Source organism: Tamandua tetradactyla, chromosome 3 (assembly GCF_023851605.1).
Source record: "Tamandua tetradactyla isolate mTamTet1 chromosome 3, mTamTet1.pri, whole genome shotgun sequence".
NCBI classification, from domain to species: Eukaryota; Metazoa; Chordata; class Mammalia; order Pilosa; family Myrmecophagidae; genus Tamandua; species Tamandua tetradactyla.
The window spans coordinates 148,710,574-148,728,755 of record NC_135329.1 but is presented as its reverse complement, the minus strand read 5'-3'; the positions used below and the strand labels follow the sequence as shown (position 1 = coordinate 148,728,755).

Genomic DNA, 18,182 nt, shown 5'->3' with positions numbered 1-18,182 from the left:
CGTGTGGTGTGTGATCACCTGCTTCTCTTTTCTTGTTGCCATGGGTTACGGAACCCAGAGCTGGAGAGTGGGGCCAAGCACTTAGGGTGGAAATAACGACGTCAGCCTCTGAAAAAAGAAATTAGAAATAGCGAGCAGAGAAACAATAGGGAAGAGAACAAAAATCAACACCCTGACACAGCCTGACTGTGAGCAAGGAAACTAGGCAGTCACAATGAGAGGCTCTACATCAACTTAGCTCCCACCAGACATACTGGTCTGAACAGTAATTAAAAGAAACTAAGAAGGAACTCAAATTTCTACAGCAATCCTAGGCCTCCACCCACTTGGGCCGTAGGTACAGGTCTATATTCCACCTTGGAGGAAGGAAAGTGAGAATCTGTGAAGAGTTGAGCCGACAGCTGTCTTGGAGTCCTGGACACGTGTCACATTGTGGGATCCCAGGTGCTGAGGGAAGGGGCACCAACTGGAAGGAGGCTCTGACCTCAGGGAGGCCACCATGTAATTAGGCATTTTAGGTCTGTTAATCGGGCTTGTTGCAGACCCTGCACCCAAACACTCATTGCTCTTCTTATCTGATGGCCCATCAGTGTAAATAATGCATTCTTTCCTCTCTGCAGTGGCCTCTGACTACTTTGTATGAAATATCACAGAACCTGAGGAGTAGATGGGAATTTTCAACCAGTCGAATCCCTAATTTTGCAGACGAAAAACTGGCTCAGAGAGGTTAAATACCTTGACCAGGATTACTCAGCTTGGTTTTCTTCAGAGGGAGAAAAGGGGAGAAATGATTTATTCGATGCAGTTAATGTTTCCTACCATCAGTCTCAGAGTGGATGTCTAGGAAAGGAGAATCCCAAGCTCTTAGGACTGAATAACCAGGAAAGTACATAGCCAAGATCCCTGCTTTTCCTATAGTCACCTAATGTCTTTGCATGGAGGAGCAGAACAGCTGCTTTCCACCAATGTGGCTTCACAATGCCTTAGGGAGGGCAGGACATTTTAAGGGATAAGGTTGTGGGGTTTTGTGGTGGTTTGAAGCTCATGTACTCCAGAAAAGGCCATGCTCTTTTTTTTTTTTTTAATTGAGAAAACTTCACACATACTTTCTATACATAGTGCACAATGGATGGCTCACAATATCATCATATAGTTGTGTATCCATCACCATGATCAATTTTTTGAACATTTATATCATTTCAGAAAAAGAAAAAACTCATACATACCATACCCTCTCCCCTCACGCTCACTAGCATTTCCATATACCTAATTTATTTTAACCTTTGTTCCCCCATTATTTGTTTATTTTTATCCATACTTTTTACTCATCTGTCCAACCCTAGACAAAAGGAAGAGCAGACACAAGGGTCTCACAATCCCACAGTCACATTGTAAAAGCTCTATCATTATATGATCATCTTCAAGAATCTAGGCTACTGGAACACAGCTTACCAGTTTCAGGTACTTCCCTTTAGCCATTCTAATACACCATAAACTAAAAAGAGACATCTATATAATGTGTAAGAATAACTTCCAGGATAACCTCTTTACTCGGTTTGAAATCTCTCAGCCACTGACACTTTATTTTGTCTCATTTCTCTCTTCCTCCTTTTGGTCAAGGAGGCTTTCTTAATCTCTTGATGACTGGTTCTGGCTTATCCCAAGCTTTCTGTCCCACATTGCCGGGGAGATTTGCACCCCTGGGAGTCATGTCCCATGTAGGAGGGAAGGCAGTGAGTTCACATGCTGAGTTAGGCCATGTTCTTTTAATCCACTCCTGTGGGTATAGACATACTGTGGGTGAGATCTTTTGATTAGGTCATTTCAGTTGCGATGTAACCTGCCTCAATCAGAGTGGGCCTTGATCCTCTTGCTGGTGTCCTTTATAAGAGATGAAATTAAGAGAAGCTCACAGAGAAAAACCCTGAGGCTCTGAGAGGACCCATAGAAGCTCAGAGAGGAAACCACTAAAACCAGAAGCTGAAAGCAATGAAATCTGGAAATGAAGGACCAGCAGATGCTGGCCACATGCCTTCCCATGTGACAGAGGAGTCGCAGATGCTGGCAGCCTGTCTTCAGAGTCCAGGTATCATCCTGCTGATGCCCTGAGTTGGGGCATTTTCAAGAACTAGGAACTGTAAATCGTGAACTAGTAATTCCTCACTGTAAAAGCCAACCCATTTCTGGTACATTGCATTTGGCAGCTTTAGCAAACCAAAACAGGGGTGTAGTCTGTAGGCCATCTCAGTTCAGACCCCCTCCCTGACACCTCCACCACACCCACCTGGACCCCCTCAGCAAAGGAGATATATCCTTAGGTTCTTGCAGTGCTGTTGACTGCAGCCATCCCCTCCTTCCAGGTTTGCGACGAGGTTGTGTTCTTCTATGGTTATCATCTGCTGTTGTCAGGAAATGGATTCCATTACAGTTTGCACCTAATTTGTGTACCTAAAAAGAACTAGCTTCTAGATGCCTCATCACTGACTTGCCATTTGCCATCTCCTTTTCTTGCTCTGTCTCCCACTTGCTAAATAACATCCAGGCCATTCTCATTTTGGCTTCCAGCATATTTCGCTACTACAAGAACTTAGGTTCACACATTAAAATATCTAACTAGCACTTGTAGGCCTCTGGCAACGATTATGAAAACTTAATGTCCACAAATCTACCCGATGCCAGTGGAGTAGAGATAAAAACTATTGCTGCTTGTCCACAAGACCCTCCTAGAGAAGGATAAGTTCAGAGAGGGGGTGAGCACGCCCCTTCCCAGAAGCGAGGCCAAGCTGCCTAGCTCTCTGCTCTCCCCTGATTGCCACAGGGAGTGGGGGGCAGGGGAAGGGGCACAGAGGACAGTCAGCACAGGCGTCTGAAAGGCACTGAAATCACCCTGCAGGCCTTTGTGAGCCTTTACTGGGGAAGCAATAATGTGCGCTAGATGCCAGAAACACCTGGGGCGTTTTAGGAGTTGAAGGCCACACCTCGAAAACGCAGATGTTTCCAGGAAACCCCACGAAACAGGTGTTCAGGTTCAAATCCCATCAGAAGCACCACAGCTATTCCAAGTGCTTTAGAAAGAAGTTGAACTTTTCTCTGCTAAAGAAATTAATCCAGAGCCCAAACCCTGCTTTTGTTAATGGCTAGATATCCTTGAGATGGATTCCTTGGCCAAGTCCTTTGATCTCAGCTAGCCCTCTGGGGGCTGCATATTTCTCTCAGTAATTAGTGTCCATAGATTCTTTTTTTTTTGCTTCTTTCAGGGGTCCATCTACACTCTATGAGTTTTGCAAAATCATTATACCATGTCTTTCTCTATTCTTCTTCACTGCTCTTCCTCTCTTCCTTTCTCCCAATCAAACGCTTTTATTTTTCACTTTTTATTCCTACACAGAAACGATAACTTCTTGGGGTTCTGGGGTTCAACAAGAAATATTGACAGAGTACCTACCAGGTGCCAGCGCTGGGTCAGGTGCTGGAGAAATAACTGTACACCTAGCAGACGTGCTCCCATGAGGAAAAGTCAGAGGAAGTGAAATTTCAGTGAGAAGGAGGAGATTTGAGGATGGACACAGAGAAAAGCAGATACAAAGGCCCAAGTCAAGAGAGAGCAGAATATGTGAGAGAAACTGGCAGAAAGTTAAGTGCGCTGGAGTGCAGCGTGCAACCGAGGGTGGCAAGACAAGGCCGGGACAAGGCTGGCAGAGGCCAAGTCATGGAAGTCTTTACACCTTTTAAGCCACATCAAGGAAATTAGACTTTATCCTTTGGGCAATCAATGAGAAGCCACCGAATATTAAAAGCAGGAGATGGCATGATCAGATTTTTATTTTAGAAAGGTCTCTCTGGGTACAAGATTGGAGAGGCCAGTTAGAGAGAAACTGAATGGGAAAAATTATAACCTGGACTAGGGTAGTGGCAGTGGGGCTGGGAAAAAAAAAAAACTAAACCGATTAGAGAATTAATTAGAACAGAATTGACATCTGATGGCTGTGTGGGCCGGTGTGTGATAACAGGATGGGCTGCTCTGAGAGAACTCATTAATGCAACAGTAACCTCAGATTCAATCACTATGTCTGCCCTGGCCATGGCCCCTGCAGAAGTGATGGGCCCAGGGAAGCTTGTGCTCAGCCATGTGGCCTTACCCTCGCCTGGTCACAGTGGATTAGACCAGGGGTGAGCACCTGACCCAAAGGCAGGCCATCCATATGCTGGCCAGCAGCCAGCAATTTGACCCGGCTCATAACTGTAATCTAGACCTATCGAGTTTGCTCTTGTGGGAATATGAACCACGTAAATGAGCCATTTAATAATAAGAGCTGAAATTTAAAAGTCATGAAACAGAGGAAGGGCACAGCATGGGGGAACACATATGAACAAAGTCATGAGGAAGGAGAAGTTTTGAGTAAGTAATAGAAGCCTGTGGGTAGGGAGGGTGGAGTCAGCAGATGACAACATTGAGCAGATAACCCATTAGAGGGCACCCTCGCAGCTCACAAGAGCATCGAGGGCGTGGCTGCTTTCTAGAACCACCTCTCACCTTGAGCATTTCCCATTTCCAATGCTGTTCCACAAGCATGTTTGCAGAAATCGCTTCACATAACCAGTGAGTCTCTGTTGCAATCAAATAATACATCAAAACATACCTAATATTTTGTCCAGTGTCACACTTATCTCTACCCATCTTGCTGCTTGTCCCCAGATATGCTTGCCTGAGCTCGATTCCTCATGAGGAATTTCACCGTCTCTGATGACTTTCTAAGAGCCGCCTTTGGCCACACTTGGTAGGTACATCAAAATCAGAAAGAATGTAAAGCCTCATTCCAGAGATTCTGCTCTGTGGCAGAATTTTAAACCCATGACGTGTTTCAGTGGGTTGAAAATGTCTTTGAACGTGTGCTCCCATCTCTGGAGCTATGATTAATTACTGGCTGTTCCTGCTGGTTATGCCTGCAGCTCTCAGCAAGAAAATAAGTAAAAAAAAAATTGAGCCTTTACATTCTCTATCTGACAAAGAGCCTCTTAAAAAAAAACAATCAAAAAACAAAGCTGGATGTAATTTATAACAAGGTTTCTATATTTTCTGGGAAGCTTTGGACCAGACAGCATTTGTCCTGTGACGAACAGTGATGAAGCAGGTGAGATGTGCTGCTCCCCCACACACGAAGTTACCCTCATCATGTTCTGTGCACATTTCTGAATTAGTTCCAGCTAGTTAGTGTCACTGCAGGACAATTTGGGCCTCCGTTGTTTGAGTATTCAACATACCCTTCGATGATGGATTCCCAGAAAAGGCAAAATCCATTATTTACACACAGTTGGAAAATAAACCTTCTCCCCAGCCCAAGACATGAAGATCTAGAAAGCTTTTCATTTTAGACAGTTGGAAATTTTGCATTCAACTGGCTTTGTCAACTCTTTTAATCAATGTCCTTTGGAAAAACAAATTTAACAATTTGGCTCCTTTATTCAGTAGGGGTGAGATGTAACTAAGGATATTAGTTATCAATGGTTCATGGTCTGTTAGCCAGCACTGGTTTGTAATAAAGTACAGCTAACTGACAGTTGTGCCTTGAGGTAGTTTTATAATTCAAAAAAAAAAAACCCTCCAGATTTAAAAAGTACAGATTGGGGGTGGGCCGCGGTGGCTCAGCGGGCAAAGTGCTTGCCTGCTATGCCGGAGGACCTCGGTTCGATTCCCGGCCCCAGCCCATGTAACAAAAAAACGGAGAAACAGAATACAATAAAAAAAACAAGAAAATGTTTAAAAATGTTTCCCTTTCTTCCTTCCTTCCTTCCTTCTATCCTTCCTTCCTTCTCTCTGTCTTTCCTTTAAAAAAAAAAAAAAAAAAAAAAAAAAAAAAAAAGTACAGATTGGGAGGAACAGGGCACTTCTCTTCAGCTATGGGGAAAATACTCTTCCCAGTGGATAGAAGGCATTCCTTGTAGCATGGGCACCTTAATTTTCCAAGCCAATACAGCATGTTCTCTGAGCCACATTTCATCAGAACCCCTATGCTCACAGAGGCAGGGGATGGGGGAGAGGATGCAAACAGAATGTCCATGCCTATTAGGGACCTGGGTGTACGGGGATGAAGGGAGACTCTGTTTTACAGCAAGGGCTCTGCAGGGGTGGCCAGGGAGAATGGGGTGGTCATGGTAACGATACTGGGGGAAAGAACTATATAAGAGTGTTTCCCAAAGTGTGTTTCTAGGAATGGATTAGGAATAACATAAGAAAAAGGGTCCAAGGTCAAATTAATTGGAAAAGTATGGATCAAGTAAAGTTAAAGAGGTTTCTTCTTGCAGTACTTCTCAGAGCTCTTAATAGACTAATGGGTCTGCAAGATGAGCATTGTTTGCAGTCCTCTCACTTCCTTTTTCATGGGAGAGCATGAGCATCTCATCTCACCGGACTCATCCCATGGAGAAGGCTTTGAGAGACAGTGAATCCCGTTTCTGTGCCTAGAGCCAGTGCAGTCACCCCTGACCTGGGCTTGCTCAGGAGATCCTGGTCTTCACTTTTGGTCACCCATCTGACAACCTCCGCCAAAAAACTACTCTTTTGCTGTCTCTTGTTCCTGAACTCTTAACTCACATTCTTCCTTGCCCCTGCTCCATCCTTTCAACCTTCCCATTTTCACTCTTTTGACATCGTTGCTTCTCTCCGTTGCTTTCTTTCACAGAGTCAACTGTGATGTTGACTCTACTTCACTGGTTCTTCGAGACTGTCCTCCAGGTCACACTTTTCTTAACTGCCTTGAATAAACATCTTTTCTGTTCTCCCTTACAGAGGAACTCAGGGCCATGGTTCAGTGGGTGAGGCCCCCTCACTCCACCCTGCTCCCTTCCGCAGAAGCTGGAATCCATCACTTGGCACCACTCACACTGACTGTCCCTGTGGCCATACTGAGGAGTGAGGTGTGGTTACCACCTTCCCCCACCTCACCTGGAGGCACCTGAGGAGAGAGATCTGAAGCTGCCTCCGCCTTCTTCAGTGCTCTAAGATGCCCTGAGGGGTTACAGACTCCAGGAGCTGTTCAAGGAAAGGAACAGAGCTGAAGCTGCTCCCCACTCCTGGTATGTTCCCTTCCAAAGTCCTCTAATTACAGTCCCTGCCTGTCTTGCATAAGCAGAGTTGGCCTGGGGAGAAAATCTCTTCCAACCAAAACTGTTTTTTACTGTCCCATCCCCTAGCCTCCTCCTTCTGAGTCTCCCACCCTCATTTAGCAATCAGGGTCTTTTCTTCCAGCACAACCTGCTTTTATCTAATATTGGTCATTTACACAGAAGTGTAATTTTAAGGCCCCAGTAAGTAGATTTGGGAAATTTTCCCATTATGATAAAATTCACAAGAAAGGCTAGACCTGGTTTGAGATTACGTAGGAGAGCAAATTACAGGACCTTTAGATAATTCTGTGCCACTGGCCAGGTTTCCAGGTATAAGAGTGGATAAGCAGATCTCACGCTCCATAAAAGATATACCTGGAGCTAACCATTCAGGCCTGCAGTTACAGCTTTTACTACCTGAACTTTCATTTCATTTTATATAATTTTATTTCCTTGCCTGGAAAAATGGCATTATTTGACTCTGAGGAAGAAGACAAGAAAGTGACTGAGAGCTCTAATAGTATATTTTCCCTCTTATTCAGACCTAGGAATCCAACACCTACTGAAACGGGGGGAAGGTGGGTGGAGGGACTGACAGAAGTTTTGGTGGCCCTTGCCTTGCTCAACAGAGTTCAAGGGACCCTTGAGGATGGAGTGTTTACACACAAACATGGAGGCCGGCAAACTGGCCAGGCTGAGAGATAAGGTAATTACTGTGTCGGTGAAGTTGCCAAATACCTTTTCCTCAGTTGTAAAGCTTTTTGGACTCCTTGTTCTGTGGCTTTCTCCAGAGCAGCCACATGAGAAGCTGATGTGGAGTCACCATTTAGCCGCCTCCCTTTGCCGACCAGCACCTGTGTGGTAAGAAAGGACACTTAGGTTTAGAATCGTCTACTTTCTGAGTTCGGTTCTGGGGATTTTCTCAGTAGGAAATGTCTCGGTACAGAAATGAAGTTCCTATTAGACTGGGATCCATTGGCCGTCTCTGCCTTTCTGACTCTCACACGCATCACCTCCTCACAGCAGCCTTCCTGTACCACTCTCTATAAAACTGCACCCGGACACATACATCCCCTATCCCCTTCCCATGTGCACTTCTCGCACGCATTCCATCTAGTGAATTAAATAATCAGATCTTTTACTTCATTGTCTGTGTCCCTCACATCCCCCAGAGTATACACCCCATGAAGGCAGGGATTTTTCCATGATTTGTTTCCTGCTATTCCCCCAACAACTAGAACACTGCCTGCACTGAGCCCAGTGTGTGCTCAGCATAAGTATGTTGAATACTGAAATGAATGAATCAATTGAAACTGTCAACTCTCTGGAAATGGACATTTCTCTCCCTTAAAATACCGAGTCTGGTGTTCTACCTTTACATTCGTAAGTTTCATGTTTGTTTTGGAAATATATTATGCTCAAAGGTAGGCTACTGTCCGCAGTAATACTCAAAAGCAAGTGCTTAATTTTGGTGAATAACAATAATTAGTTTATTTTTTCTTTTGCGCGTAAAGCACACCTGAGTTATTTTTTTTCCTAATATATGTAGTTTTGCGGTAGTACCTTTTCTGCTACTGACTTCAAACTTTCCTTTTATTTTCAGCTCTATCTTATAAGTTTCCTAAAAGTGTCTATGAAAATTTCAGTACCTAGACAGCAAACTAAGGAGGAAGAATGAGATTCAAGCAGATCCAGTGACTTGCTTAAGATCACACAGTACCTGGCAAAAGACATATTTTAATAAAGATACTCAGCATCACAATTTGCTTACCAATGAGATTTCTGCTCACCAGAAATGCCGTATTAGCACAATACCCTGTATTTGCATAATCTTTACTGATAAATACATTTCATTAAATTTTCAAGATTGAGAGTGACTTCCAGAGAAGAGTTTTAAGAATTAAAAGACATTTTCACAATAATTTGCAGCTTTTAAACTATCTATTTTGAGACGGAAGCCTTTTTTTTAAGTCATAGTGGGGCATTTCTAATTATCTTTTATCGCTTATCCAGTAATTAGAAGCCTGTGCCATCAAGAAACCCATTTACTTTATAAAGATAGCACTGAAAAGGATTGACCATCATCTGCTGAACCCCTTGCCTTTAAGAGAAGAGTCTGGCGCATAAGAGCTCACATGACGTCACAGTGAGTTCCTGGTAAAGCCGACATTGGGGCGCTTTCCTGACACCCAGCCCATTTTTCTTCTAGCTACACTGTTCTGTAAAATGGCCCGCCTAGACAGATGAAAATAATCACTAAATTACCTTTCAGCTTTCCTTACTCCAGGGTAGCTAATTCAAATCACATTGGTATTTCATGATAAGTTACACTTTCCCACATGTTGTGGCTCTACAGATGCTCAAAGATTTGAGGAATATATTTGAGGATGCAAAATATCAAAGGAAGAGCTGGGAGGGAGGGATGGAAAAGAACTAAAGACAGTTTCCTTTCTCTCTCTATGAGAAATGACTATGCCAGGCTGTTCGAGTTAACTGGCCTTGTCCTTGGGCTTGAGAGAGCTGAGGCTGGCCTTGGCAATTGGAGGGTCTCAGGAGAAGAGCTGGCCTGGTCATCTCAGGCTGCATGCCTGAGGTCTGGCATGGGGTACTACACTTTGTCAACACCATGATCCCTTCATTACCCAGCTCAGTACCCAATAATAGTTGTTGAATTGGACCTATGCTGCCAGCATGCTTAAGGCTGGGCTCCTAACAAGCCCTGTCTGTTATGTTAGAGGACAGGCCTTTAGATAAATCGTCATTGTTCTTTGCTTAATTCTAGCCTTGCTTTCCTTTTAAATGAATGCAGTTATTTCGGTTTGCTAATGCTGCCGGAATGCAATATACTAGAAATGAATTGACTTTTTACAAAGGTCACAAATTTACAGTTCTAAAGACATGGAAATGTCCAAATTAAGGCGTGAACAAGAGGATATCTTCTCTCAAGAAAGGCTGATCATTATGTGATGATGTTAAGAATTACTGATTGCATATGTAGAATGGTATGATTTCTAAATGTTGGGTTAATTTCTTTTTTCCCGTTAATTAATAAAAAAAAAAAGAAAGAAAGGTTGATCATGTCCAGGGTTGCACTGTCAAATGAGAAGACATATGGAGAAGTCTCCTGGACCTTCTCTCCCGGCTTCTGGTTTCGATAGGCTCTCTAGGCATCTGGCATCTCCTGGGGCATTTCCCTTCTGCATCTCCACGGATCTGCTGTCTGTGTCAGTTCTCTAAGCATCTGTGCTTTCTCCAAAATGTCTTGCTCTTAAAGGACTCCAGTAGGCAGATTAAGGCTCACCTTGAATGGGTGGGTCACAATCTCCATGGAAACACCTAATCAAGAGGTCCCACCCACAACAGGTCTGCACCCACAAGATTGTATTAGAAGAACATGGCTTTTCTGGAGTACATAACAGTTACACATCAGCACAGCAGTCATAGGAAAAAAAGTTACAAAAACTGAGTGCAATAATTCTATTAAACAATTCATAGGCCAGAGAGCTCAGTAAATGTGTGGTGATGATAACAATCAGGATGATGATGTACACATACTTTCTTCCTGCCACAGACGAGGTACCTGGGTATAATAATTTATTTAAATATCATACAGAGGTAGCAGAGTGCATCTTGATTGTGGTGATGGTTACATGTATTGCTACATGTGATGAACGAGCATAGAATTGTACACACACACACACACACACACACACACACACACACACACATAAATGAATGTAAAATGGGTGAAACCTGAATAGACTCCATGGATTGAGTCAATGTGAATTTCCTGGTTTTGATACTGTATTATGATTATGTAAGATGTTACCATTGAGGGAAAATGGGTGAAGGATATATGGGACCCTTTGTTTGATACCTGCAACTTCCTGTGAATCTGTAATCATTTGAAAATAAAAAATTAAAAGGATTCAAAATTTTCCCAATTTAGTTTCACTTCTAAAAGACTTCATTAAAGACACAGCTGCTTTTTGTTTCCTCACTTATAGAAAAAACAAACGTTCACCTCTTCTGGAAGTTACTATCATTAAAATGGAAAGCATTTTTGCCAGTTGATGTAGTTCCAAAAATTTGAGACATTATGCAAATGACTCATTGGCAATATCCCCCATTTTTAAATAGTGTACTTTTAAACATGCATTAGAAGCTTGACATTTAAAATATTGCTGAGTAGCTGCCAGCTTTTTACATTATAATAAAGTAGCCATTATCTGAGGAAAGAAAACAAAGCATTTGTCTACAAAGACTATAAAGAAAAGCGATCTTAAAAACTCCGATGTTCTTAAGAATTTCGCACTTCCTCCTCCGCCTAATTATTAGCTGTACATTGTGAGAAATTTATTTTTTCTTGCATTCACAGACAGAGGTAAAGCTCAGTCTTTATCTGCGTCTAAAGGAAACGTTTCCTGCTGCAAAGCGTAGGACTCAGAATGAGTCCTACTAATTTATATTTGACCACTAGGTGTCACTGTTGGTGGTGGCGTGGGTGGTAAGGCGGGGGAGGGGAAATTGGAAGCAAACTCTTAGGGGACTTTTTCTTTCTTTCTTTCATTAAACATAAAATCCTCATATTATTTTCATCCTCCCTTTCTGTGTTAGAAGGATGACGTGGAAAGGAAATAGAGAACTATGAAACATACAGCTCTTGAGGAGTTTCCATACTCACCGACTATGAGAACCACCTCCGAAATGGGTAGTGCGATTTACTGAGGAGCTACCATATCCAACAAAAAATTGACTATTAACGAGTTCATTGTAATAATTTCCTAATCGCATAGCAGGAAAACAGAAAATTGTAATTCCTGCACATTCCGGGGGGCGGGGGGCGGCGCGGGGAGCATTTGTCTGTCCGTCTGCCGGGTGCTGCGGGAGAGAGCTGAATTATTCATACCACACAGCAGAGCGCGGGCCCGAGCGCGCGGCTGTGTGTGAGCGGGCTGAGAGCAAGGCGCTGTCGGGGCACGGCAGCAACACCATCCATGGGGCCGCAGACAAATCCAGGCCAGAGGGTCTGAGGACTTGAACAGGAAAATTTGTTTTTTTTTCCGCAACTATCACTGAAGTTCAATTTAACTCCAGGCTTGGCTGTAAGAAATGGGAACTTTTTCAACATCCATGGAAAACAGAACAATGAAAAAGGTTTTCCTGGCGTCTTGGCACGAACTCCAACGCCAGCGAGAGGGCGGTGCCTGCCGGGTCTCGGGAGAGGGACCGTCCGCAGTGTCAGAGGAGCCCCGGCTGGCCGCCAGGGCGCACGGTGGGGGCGGGGCCGGGAGAGCCAGCGGCGCGCAGCGGCTGGGCGGCCGGGCGGGGCTCCTCAGCAGGGACCTGGAAAGCTCGCGGGGCGCTATTTCACCCAAGTGTCTCCAGCTGGAGCTGTTATTCTTTCACTTCCCAAAGGGGGTCGAGGAGTAGTCTAAGACAGCCAAGGAGTTGGAGGGGAAGAGAGCTGGAAGGGGGGAGCCCAAAATGAGGGGTCGAAACCCCTAATTGTCATCCAGAAGAAAGGTTTGTTTTTTTTTAATTAAGGAAGTGAGAAGTTGACCAACATGCCCCAAAACTCTTCATATTTGAAGATATTTCCTTACCCATTCTGTTATAAACTAATGCATGAAATTATCACTTCTGTCTTCTGCATTTCTCTAGGGAGTATTAGTGGTTAGTTCTTAACCACTTCACTGGAGGCAAGTTAGTCCAGTGATCATTGATAAATGAAGGGGAAAAAACGGGTGACCGGGCAACTGAGTGTTAACCACGTGCGAGGTACTAATTTAAGTGCTTTACTTGCACTAATACATTTAATCCTCAACCCCATGAAGCAGGTACTATTATTTTTCTCCTTATAAATGGGAAAACTGAGGCAGGGAGAGGCCAGGTAGCTTGTCCATGGCTACAGAGCTCGTTAATTGCGGAGCAGAGCAAAGGCGGCTGGACGAGGAGGCAATAAACTCAGGACCAAAACTTAGCGATCCGACCACCGTCTCTCCATTATTAGACCTTCTGCCATCTTGTGACTTGTGAAAAGTCTCTATCAAATTCAAGCTGCTAACACTGAGTTCCACAAAGTGTTTGCACAGTGGAATCTCTCCACTTCTTCCATCCTGGCAAAGTGCTATCCTACAGCTCAGAACGCATCCTGAAGAGACCCCGGCCCCCCTTTAACAGACATGCCTTTTGTGGTGACAGCTCCCCCACCTCAAGCAAGCCCTAAGACATCTCTCTGAACAAATTTATATTCCCATTTGCACATAATCTCTGGTCAGAACCAACCAACTTTATGAGATTATAAATCAAACTTCATTGTGATTTACATGAAATTGACTTCCAGAAGATAGTAGTGGTACTTTGCATGAAAAGGCATATTTTCCAGTTTTCTAATGCCCATGGCACAAATTAAGATTCTGCCAAAATAAGTTCAAGCTAGTTGTGTAATCATACGCAAACAGCTGAAGCCACATAAAATACCTTTTAGGCACTGACTCAGGAAAAACAAACAAACACAAATGTGTTCCCTAATAACACTGGTAGCTGTACTGTTATTAGGGAATAATAACAGTATATTATTATTATTATTATACAGTTTTCTGGTCCAGCAACTGTATTGCAATTTGTTATTAATGGATGTGAGGAGGTCATTTTCCTTAGTTGAAATGAAGCTACTAATAGTAAATAATCTCCCCAAAACAGGAAAAGCAGTTCCAGGAAATAAACCCAGAGGAAGCACTCATTCCAAAAAATAAAAATGAATATCAGAGGTTCTTACTGCATTACTTTTAGGATAGACACTAAACATGAATAATGGGACAATTTTCAGATTTCTCATTCCCATTATACTTCTAACGTGCCAATGATTTGCCTTAAAAGTCAATTGTAGTTCAGTGGTAGAATGTTCCTCTCCCATGTGGGAGACCCAGGTTCAATTCCCAGAGCATGCACCCCGCCCCCCAAAAAAGTCTACACAATCTGAATTAAGAGGATTTTAGAATTAAACTGTTTTCAGTTCAAATGACCAAAGAATCTTAGCTTTCAAACTCCCCCCTAAATTCTGGTAGATTTTTGGAAACTGTTTTCTATTTTATTTGATCATATGTCCGGATACCAACACCACACTATTATCTGGAAAACTACCGACTGTAAAGGGAAAATAAAAATGTAGCAACAAAATATTTAAGATAATTGTACTTGTATGCAAAATTTCTCTTCCATATACATAAAACCTCACTAGCTAAGCAACCATGTGTCAATTTAGGGGAAGTGATTTTTCATTAATGACCATATATTCATAATGCAACAAATATTGCCTTCTATGGGTTCTTACTATGTGCCAAACATATTACTAGGTGTCAGTCTACAATGGGGTTCAGCTCAGATGCAGTCCCTGCCCTCTGAGAGCTTATCTTATTGTGGTGACAGATATAAGTAATAACAAAAATAATTGTACTATTATCATTGTAAGTGCAATGATAAAAGTTAAAGGGCAATTTGAACGATTATACCAAGAATTTAATTTAGTTTGGGAAGTCAAGGCATTTAATCTGAGCCTTAGGAATCAGCAAAACTTAGCCAGATGTTGAAAAGGGCAAAAAGTTCTGGAAAGAGGAAATATATGCACAAAGACCCTGAGGCAGGAAAGAGGAAGATGATGTTAAAAGAACTAACAAAACTGAGTGGCCTTGGGGCTTGGAGAGCAAAGGTAGAGACAGGGGCACAATATAATTCATGTTTTTAAAAGATCACTGAGGATGCTGTGTAAAGCATGAATGGAGGGTGGGGGAGTTGACACAAAGGGCTGGCTCAGAGGTTATTGCCTTAGACCAGGCATAGGAAGGTGGTAAATTCCACTGGGGCAGTGTCTATGAAAATAAGAAGTAAGGAGACTCTAGGGATACTCTGTAGGTAGAAACAAAAGGACTTGGTGATTTAATAAATGGTGGAAGGAGGCAGGTAGAGAGAAGATGGCATTAACGATGACTCCCTAGTTTCTGACATGAACAACTAATGACCAAATATGGCATTTAGAGATGGGAAAGACTGGCAAAGGAACAGATTTAGGAGGTGGCGGCCATGGTTAAGAATTACTGCTGCACTTGCATCTGCTTTTCTTTGATTCTGGCTATGAGATGGATCTTAAGACTGTCCATAGGACTCTTATCTGAGGTGAGATTTTGGATGTATCATAGTCATCAAATTTAGTAGATGATAAAGATAAATGACTGGACCAGCAAGACCAGTTCAGTTCCGGTCAGACCCCTTGGATATAGGTTAGTGCAAGCTTGGGTTGGGAATACAAATCTGCCCTCAGAGGTAGTTTCCACTGCTGGGGTCTGGGGTGTTAGGAAGTGTTAGGAAAGGAAGGTTTATAAACTTGTCCAAACCCCATGCCCTACAGATGAACCAGATCACAAAGGAGCTGAGCTGGGGAAATCCTCTAATCTGAGTCAGTACAGGGCTAAAGAGGCCAGGGAGAGGTAGCGAGCATACTCAATTTTCCCTGGATCCCTAGGCTTAAGGGGCTTCTAGAATGGATTAGACGCTACTTGTTTCTCTCCACCACATTCATTCCACCAGTGCTCTGTTAGACGTAGGATTTAGGAACACTACTGGCAAAAGCCTTGAAGAGGTGAAGAGGTGAGAGCCTTTGTTGGTCTGAGTGGTCTAGTATTAAACAGTACAATGTGAATTTGAGAAAAGTAGTGTTTTATTGACTATTGCACTTATCTGAAGGCTTAAGGATCTACGGTTATTGTGGCAGAGATAACCTGTTTCCGTTCTTCCTTCCTATTTCCTGTATCTGTCCTTCCTATTTCGATTCTTTCCTTCATAGCAATGGAACAGTGATTTTCAGTGAAAGATAATGGAAGCTTGGTGGAGATGAAGAAATGTGGTGAGCAAGAGGGGTGCCTAAGAGATAAACCCAGCAGGAGTTGGCAGTAGATGGTTTTGGAGGATGAAGAATAAAGAGGTGTCCCAATAACCCCTAGGGGTTGGCTTGCAAAGAGTAGGAATAAAATGCTTTTTCCAGAGAGAGAGAAAAGAAGACCAGGATTGGGAGGAGAGGCCAGAGTTCAATTTTTGATATGTAGACCCCAGCTGAAGAGATCTGAAGGAGGCTGTTGAATAGATGAGGCTGGAGTTACGAAGAGGAGTCTGGATTGAAAATATAAATTTGTCAGTCATCTGAGTATAAAAGAGAAAGCTCTCCTGGGGACATATTCCTGAGGGAAAAGGTGAGAAGGCCTTGTGAAACTCCCAACATTTCTTCATCAGGTAGTGAAGGGGGAGGTTGCAAAGGAGCCCAAAAAGAAGAGGTCAAGGATGAAAGGGAAGAAAGCATTTCAAGCAGGAGGATGTGGCCAATGGAATAAAATATCTCTGAGTTTAAGTAAACTGAGGACTGAAAAATATCCTTCAAATATAGGCATAGGGAGGCCATGGATGGCCGTGGGGAGGACTGTTTCAATAGAAGGATAGTAGAAGCCAAGTTAGAGTGGGCTGGAGGGCGACTGGCAGATGAGGAGATGGAACCAGGAAGTCACAGCCCCTCCCTCGCTTCTCCTGTCGACTCCTTCCTTCCAGCTCCAGTCACTTTATTTCTTAGTAAAGGTCAGAAGCTCCCTTCAGTATAGTCTTTCATGTAAAGGCCACTATTACCATCAAGAGTAACCCTGTCAGGAGCACTAATTTAGGTTCTTTTATTGTTTTCTTAAGATGATAGTTATCTTCAGTGGAACAAGAGTTTGAGCTGTTTTTAGGGCCACAGAGACCGAACTGATGGCTGATTTGTTCATCCTCACCCATGCTGTTCCTTTTTAAGCAGGGTGAACATGGCTCAGCAGTGCAGCCCGAAGCTGTGGAAATGACAGAAACTTGGGCTGAGACTTGTTGTCTGGCCTCTCTGCTCTCCCACCAGCAGCCACAAAACCCACAGAAATCTCCAGTCACAGCAGAGAGTCAAAAAGGAAAGGCAAATAGCAGGATCCCTGCTCTGAGCACCATCTGACAAAGACGCAGGAAGAGAGAGTGCGAACATGAATGACAAATGAAGGGAGCATTCTTTCACTGAAGGCCAACAACACAGACGCTCAGCTCTCAGGTTCAAGTCCGAGCTTAGGGAAATGGGGGAGCAAAGGCTGGGAGCTGCTGACCAAGTGAACGCAATGTGCTTCCGGAGGAGAGAATCCTGCAGAACACATTTTAAAATGAGAATACTGTAGTTTGGCAAAGATTAGAAAGGATATTTGTAGCTGAGACAAGTGGAATACTCAGAAGTGGCTTAGACATCAGAGGAGCAGCCATGGTGCAACGACTGAGGAGCTGATTCTAGCATCAGCGTTTCACCTGGTCCACATGATCGATCTGCAATTCTGAATTGAAAAAGCTCAGAACACTGGATATTTTCCCATAACTCATTTGCCCAGTGATTCTGACTTGCCCTGATCACACCTGGAGGTAAAAAACCTGATCCAAAAAGAGGTGAAAATATTCATAATCTTCCCTCTTTCAGGTGACTATTCATACATTTGATTGCAGCAAAATTAATGTTCTGTTACAAGGTGCCACCACAGTCCCGCTGGAGAATGGGTTACACGTGCTCATACAGAATTTGTTGGATTTTATTTTTAAAATATGAAAGCCTCTGAATTCTGGAACACTTCTGGGACCACGGATCTGGGTAAAGCACTGTGTACCTGCAGTGGGTGGGGGGGTGGGAGGTGGAGGCCAAAGTCCCGGGCTCCTGGCAGTGCTGGGAACATTGCCACAGAACAGTCACATCCATCACAGCCTGGGCAAGAGGTCCTCTCTCATGAGGCACAGATGGGGCCTGTGGTCACAGTCAGGGGGTCCAAACATGGCTGTCAGAATTAACCCGGAGCTGAACCTAGCCCTGCTTTCCCCCGACAGACAGTTCCAAAGGGCCCTCGTGGTCTCTCGTCAGGAAACCAGTGTTTCTGGAGAGTTTCTGATGCCAGGCACAACTCATGACCTCATTTTTTCCCCTCACGCCAGCTCTCTGAGAAGGGAAAATAAGGATCAGAGTGCAAAGTCACACAGTAAATGAG

At 43.5% G+C, this 18,182-nt stretch overlaps 2 long non-coding RNA genes across 2 annotated transcripts in view; one reads left to right on the top strand and one right to left on the bottom strand.

The window, feature by feature from the left end:
* The window catches only part of LOC143676406 (uncharacterized), a 44,931-nt gene extending 36,976 nt beyond the window's left edge, over positions 1–7,955 (bottom strand). The window contains exon 1 of the long non-coding RNA XR_013172062.1: positions 7,843–7,955. This is a non-coding gene — a long non-coding RNA (uncharacterized LOC143676406). The remainder of the gene's footprint in view (positions 1–7,842) is intronic.
* On the top strand, positions 49–8,899 carry LOC143676405 (uncharacterized). Its single transcript, XR_013172061.1, has 5 exons — positions 49–444; positions 621–726; positions 1,891–2,086; positions 6,788–7,074; positions 8,708–8,899. It is a non-coding gene; the product is annotated as an uncharacterized LOC143676405 (long non-coding RNA).
* Positions 8,900–18,182: the final 9,283 nt, after the last annotated feature.